Below are 7119 nucleotides of genomic sequence, written 5' to 3' on the forward strand. Positions count from 1 at the left end.
TTTGTCTCAGTCACCCGACTGAACAGGGGTGTGACTTGTAACACATTAAACAAGTATGTGGTCATGTCAGAGGAAAGTATGGAAGACTTCTTCCATTTACAGTTGAAGTCAGAAGTTTACATACACTTAGGTTGGGGTCATTAAAACTCATTTTTCAACCACTCCACAACTTTCTTGTTAACAAACTATAGTTTTGGCAAGTTGGTTAGGACATCTACTTTGTGCATGACACGTCATTTTTTACAACAATTGTTTACAGACATATTATTTCACTTATAATTCACTGTGTCAGAAGTTTACATACACTAAGTTGACTGTGCTTTTAAACAGCTTGGAAAATTACAGAAAATTATGTCATGGCTTTAGAAGCTTCTGATAGGCAAACTGACATCATTTGAGTCAATTGGAGGAGTAGATGTGGATGTATTTCAAGGCCTACCTTCAAACTCAGTGCCTCTTTGCTTGACATCATAGGAAAATCTAAAGAAATCAGCCAAGGCCTCAGATAAATATTTTTAGACCTCCACAAGTCTGGTTCATCCTTGGGAGCAATTTCCAAATGCCTGAAGGTACCACTTTCATCTGCACAAACAATAGTACGCAAGTATAAACACTATGGGACCACGCAGCTGTCATTCCGCTCAGGAAGGAGACGCGTTCCGTCTCCTAGAGATGAACGTACTTTGGTGCGAAAAGTGCAAATCAATCCCAGAACAACAGGTACTTGTGAAGATGCTGGAGGAAACAGGTACAAAAGTATCTCTATCCACTGTAAACCGAGTCTTATATCGACATAACCTGAAAGGTCGCTCAGCAAGGAAGCCGCCACTGCTCCAAAACCGCCATAAAAAAAGACTACGGTTTGCAACTGCACAAAGATTGTACTTTTTGGAGAAATGTCCTCTGGTCTGATGAAACAGAAATAGTGTGGTTGGCCATAATGACCATCGTTATGTTTGGAGGACAAATGGGGAGGCTTGCAAGCCGGAGAACACCATCCCAACCGTGAAGCACGGGGGTGGCAGCATCATATTGTGGGGGTGCTTTGCTGCAGGAGGGACTGGTGCACTTAAAAAAATAGATGGCTCCATGAGGAAGGAAAATGATGTGGATATATTGAAGCAACATCTCAAGACATCAGTCAGGAAGTTAAAGCTTGGTCGCAAATGGGTCTTCCAAATGGACAATGACCCCAAGCATACTTCCAAAGTGGTGGCAAAATGGCTTAAGGACAAAGTCAAGGTATTGGAGTGGCCATCACAAAGTCCTGACCTCAATTCCATTGAAAATTTGTGGGCAGAACTGAAAAAGCGTGTGCAAGCAAGGAGGCCTACAAACCTGACTCAGTTACACCAGCTGTGTCAGGAGGAATGGGCCAAAATTCACCCAACTTATTGTGGGACGCATGTGAAAGGCTACCAAAAACATTTGAACCAAGTTAAACAATTTAAAGGCAATGCTACCAAATTCTAATTGAGTGTATGTAAACTTCTGACCCACTGGCAATGTGATGAAAGAAATAAAAGCTTAAATAAATCTCACTACTATTATTCTGACATTTCACATTCTTAAAATAAAGTGGTGATCCTAACTGACATAAGACAGGAATTTTTACACTGATTAAATGTCAAGAATTGTGAAAAACTGAGTTTAAACTTCCAACTTCAACTGTAACTCTCGCCATTAGTACTGAATCTGAGGAGACTTCCATTTAACTCTCCCCATTAGTACTGAATCTGAGGAGACTTACATTTCACTCTCCCCATTAGTACTGAATCTGAGGAGACTTCCATTTAACTCTCCCCATTAGTACTGAATCTGAGGAGACTTCCATTTAACTCTCCCCATTAGTACTGAATCTGAGGAGACTTCCATTTAACTCTCCCCATTAGTACTGAATCTGAGGAGACTTCCATTTAACTCTCCCCATTAGTACTGAATCTGAGGAGACTTCCATTTAACTCTCCCCATTAGTACTGAATCTGAGGAGACTTCCATTTAACTCTCCCCATTAGTACTGAATCTGAGGAGACTTCCATTTCACTCTCCCCATTAGTACTGAATCTGAGGAGACTTCCATTTAACTCTCCCCATTAGTACTGAATCTGAGGAGACTTCCATTTCAATCTCCCCATTAGTACTGAATCTGAGGAGACTTCCATTTAACTCTCCCCATTAGTACTGAATCTGAGGAGACTTCCATTTAACTCTCCCCATTAGTACTGAATCTGAGGAGACTTCCATTTCACTCTCCCCATTAGTACTGAATCTGAGGAGACTTCCATTTAACTCTCCCCATTAGTACTGAATCTGAGGAGACTTCCATTTAACTCTCCCCATTAGTACTGAATCTGAGGAGACTTCCATTTCAATCTCCCCATTAGTACTGAATCTGAGGAGACTTCCATTTCAATCTCCCCATTAGTACTGAATCTGAGGAGACTTCCATTTAACTCTCCCCATTAGTACTGAATCTGAGGAGACTTCCATTTAACTCTCCCCATTAGTACTGAATCTGAGGAATATAATGTTATACTAGGAATAAGTTAATTTGTTTTTCCACAGAATGATCAGAGGGCACATATGGAGATGTCATAATAATGTACAGTTATTACATGTTGGTCTTGAATCATAATACAACTCTTTAACAGTTTTATTAAATACTCATTTACACCACTTGACGGGTCACACTGTTAAGAGGATTGGATTTAGGAGGGTATTTAAAGGGGTTGGGGCAGGGACAGTATTAGGAGGGTATTTAAAGGGGTTGGGGCAGGGACAGTATTAGGAGGGTATTTAAAGGGGTTGTGACAGAGACAGTATTAGGAGGGTATTTAAAGGGGTTGGGGCAGGGACAGTATTAGGAGGGTATTTAAAGGGGTTGGGACAGAGACAGTATTAGGAGGGTATTTAAAGGGGTTAGGACAGAGACAGTATTAGGGGGTATTTAAAGGGTTAGGATAGAGACAGTATTAGGGGGGTATTTAAAGGGGTTAGGTTAGAGACAGTATTAGGAGGGTATTTAAAGGGGTTAGGACAGAGACAGTATTAGGGGGGTATTTAAAGGGTTAGGATAGAGACAGTAGTAGGGGGGTATTTAAAGGGGTTAGGATAGAGACAGTATTAGGAGGGTATTTAAAGGGGTTGTGACAGACAGTATTGGGAGGGTATTTAAAGGGGTTGGGGCAGAGACAGTATTAGGAGGGTATTTAAAGGGGTTGGGACAGAGACAGTATTAGGAGGGTATTTAAAGGGGTTGGGGCAGAGACAGTATTAGGAGGGTATTTAAAGGGGTTGTGACAGAGACAGTATTAGGGGGTATTTAAAGGGGTTAGGATAGAGACAGTATTAGGAGGGTATTTAAAGGGGTTGTGACAGAGACAGTATTAGGGGGTATTTAAAGGGGTTAGGACAGAGACAGTATTAGGGGGTATTTAAAGGGGTTAGGATAGAGACAGTATTAGGAGGGTATTTAAAGGGGTTGTGACAGAGACAGTATTAGGGGGGTATTTAAAGGGGTTAGGATAGAGACAGTATTAGGGGGTATTTAAAGGGGTTAGGATAGAGACAGTATTAGGAGGGTATTTAAAGGGGTTGTGACAGAGACAGTATTAGGGGGTATTTAAAGGGGTTGTGACAGAGACAGTATTAGGGGGGTATTTAAAGGGGTTGTGACAGAGACAGTATTAGGGGGGTATTTAAAGGGGTTAGGACAGAGACAGTATTAGGGGTATTTAAAGGGGTTGTGACAGAGACAGTATTAGGGGGGTATTTAAAGGGGTTGTGACAGAGACAGTATTAGGGGGTATTTAAAGGGGTTGTGACAGAGACAGTATTAGGGGGGTATTTAAAGGGGTTGTGACAGAGACAGTATTAGGGGGTATTTAAAGGGGTTGTGACAGAGACAGTATTAGGGGGGTATTTAAAGGGGTTGTGACAGAGACAGTATTAGGGGGTATTTAAAGGGGTTGTGACAGAGACAGTATTAGGGGGTATTTAAAGGGGTTAGGACAGAGACAGTATTAGGAGGGTATTTAAAGGGGTTAGGACAGAGACAGTATTAGGAGGGTATTTAAAGGGGTTGTGACAGAGACAGTATTAGGGGGTATTTAAAGGGGTTGTGACAGAGACAGTATTAGGAGGGTATTTAAAGGGGTTGTGACAGAGACAGTATTAGGGGGGTATTTAAAGGGGTTGTGACAGAGACAGTATTAGTATTTAAAGGGGTTAGGGGGTATTTATTTAAAGGGGTTAGGACAGAGACAGTATTAGGGGGGTATTTAAAGGGGTTGGGACAGAGACAGTATTAGGGGGTATTTAAAGGGGTTTAAAGGGGTTGGACAGAGACAGTATTAGGGGGTATTTAAAGGGGTTGTGACAGAGACAGTATTAGGGGGTATTTAAAGGGGTTGTGACAGAGACAGTATTAGGGGGTATTTAAAGGGGTTGTGACAGAGACAGTATTAGGGGGGTATTTAAAGGGGTTGGGACAGAGACAGTATTTAAAGGGGACAGTATTAGGGGGGTATTTAAAGGGGTTGTGACAGAGACAGTATTAGGGGGGTATTTAAAGGGGTTGGGACAGAGACAGTATTAGGGGGTATTTAAAGGGGTTGTGACAGAGACAGTATTAGGGGGGTATTTAAAGGGGTTAGGACAGAGACAGTATTAGGGGGTATTTAAAGGGGTTGGACAGAGACAGTATTAGGGGGGGGTATTTAAAGGGGTTAGGACAGAGACAGTATTAGGGGGTATTTAAAGGGGTTAGGATAGAGACAGTATTAGATAAGTCTTCACCCAACCTGTTCTTTAAGATATGCTTTCCCTTTCCTTGAGATTCCTGCTCCCTCCCTCCCCTCCATCCCAACCCCCTCCTCCACGACTTCTACTCACTCTGTCCTCAGCTGAAATCTGTTCATGATTTCTCTCTCTGCCTTTACTCTGTGCTCTAAGTGGGAGCAGGCCTGCGTCTCTCTCTAGCAGGGCCCGGGGCAGGCAGCCAGCTTAACTGCGGTCTGGAGCACACAGGCATGGGGCTGTGGAATGCACATTAACTCAGAGTGGGATGGAGGTGAGGGGGGGACCCGATACCCTATATAGTGCACTTCTTTAAGCCAGGACCATAAGGGTCTGTTCCCTATATAGTGCACTTCTTTTGTCCAGATCCCTATGGGTCCCATTTGAAATGTAGGGTGCCATTTGGGATGCAAGTCAGAGGCTTTCTGCCAGAAATGTTCCATAATTTGGCACAAATTTGTTTACATCTCTGATAGTAAGCACTTCCTCTTTGCCAAGATAATCATTCCACCTGACAAGTGTGGAATATCAAGAAGCGGATTAAACGGCATGGTCATTACACAGGTGCACCTTGTGCTGGGGACAATAAAAGGCCACTCTAAAATGTTCTGTTTTGTCACACATCACAATGTCACAGATGTCTCAAGTTTTGAAAGAGCGTGCAATTGGCACACTGACTGCAGGAATGTCCACCATAGCTGTTGCCAAATAATAGAATGTTAATTTCTCTACCATAAACAGCCTCCAACGTGGTTAAACGTGGTTTAAGAGAACAACCGCAGACTACATGTCCATGCGTTGTGTAGGCGAGCGGTTTGCTGTTGTGAACAGAGTGCCCCATGGTGGCCAGTTCACGCCAATATCCAGCAACTTTGCACAGCCATTGAAGAGTGGGACAACATTCCACAGGCCACAATCAACAGCCTGATACACTATGCGAAGGAGATGTGCCGTGCTGCATGAGGCAAATGGTGGTCACACCAGATACTGGTTTTCTGATCCACACCCCTATCTTTTTTTTTAATGGTATCTGGGACCAACAGATCAGTGGAGGCTCCTCAGAGGAGGGAGGACCATCCTCAGCCAATTTCATTAAAAAAAAAAATGTTAAGACATTGAAAAAGTTGACCTTTTTAGATAAAACTACACTAAATATATTCACAGCACCAAACAATTGAATGAAACACTGTTTGCAATGAAGGTCCACAGTAGTCTCAACAGCAGTCTGTAGGGTAGCACAATGGTGTAGCCGGAGGACAGCTAGCATCCGTCCTCTTCTTGGTACATTGACTTCAATACAAAACCTAGAAGGCTCTTGGTTCCCACCCCCTTCCATGGATTTACACAGTAATTATGACAACTTTCAGAGGACATCCTCCAACCTATCAGAGATCTTGCAGCATGAACTGACATGTCCAACCAATCAAAGGATCAGATAATTAATCTAGAGCCAACTAAGCACTGCAGTGCATAAAATGTGGTGAGTAGTTGACTCAAAGAGAGAAAGAAAATAGTTTAACAGTTGTCAACACAATTAATTTCTTTCTAGCAAGAGAGCTAGTGTCATTCTTTTTCAGTTTCACTTACTTAGCTAGCAAATCCAGCTGGCTAGTTTAGCCTACTGAAACACCCTGCTCAAACAGAGGGATGCTATGTTAGCCAGCTGGCTATGACAGAGGGATGCTAAGTTAGCTAGCTGGCTATAACAGAGGGATGCTAAGTTAGCTAGCTGGCTATGACAGAGGGATGCTAAGTTAGCTAGCTGGCTATGACTACCCAACACAACACTGGATCTATTCCAAGTCAAGGTAAAGTTTTAGTTGTAATTCAGTTTTTGCCACTGGACCGCCGGTGTGACGTTACTACATGATTGTAGCGGGTTTACTAACGCATTAGATATATTAGCTGTTGACTAGGGCATTACTTTAGCTGATAGGAGGACAACAATGTAGGTTGTGTGTAGCGGTTATGACATGGTTTGGTTTAGAAAGTTTTTTTTCGTCTGGTCACATAAACGAAGGGAAAAGGTTGAGAGGGAATACGTGGCTGCTCGGACACTGTTTATGCGTGATCAGTGGTGTATTCATTCCGCCTCTTCTGTTGAAAAACGTTTCTTAAACCAAAGCAAACGAAACAAGGATACAAATTCCATGCATTTGTCCAATAGAAAACTCTCGTTTGCAACTGTTGGACTAATGATTACACCCTAGATCAGCTAGAAGCAGGCAAGAGTGTGCAAGGCTGTATTGCATGTGTCACTGTCATCTTACATTTTTATCTTGACCTGTGTTGAAAACGTTCATTCATTGGCTAGGTTGTAGC

The sequence above is a fragment of the Oncorhynchus keta genome, unplaced genomic scaffold, assembly GCF_023373465.1.
Source record: "Oncorhynchus keta strain PuntledgeMale-10-30-2019 unplaced genomic scaffold, Oket_V2 Un_contig_19542_pilon_pilon, whole genome shotgun sequence".
NCBI lineage: Eukaryota > Metazoa > Chordata > Actinopteri > Salmoniformes > Salmonidae > Oncorhynchus > Oncorhynchus keta.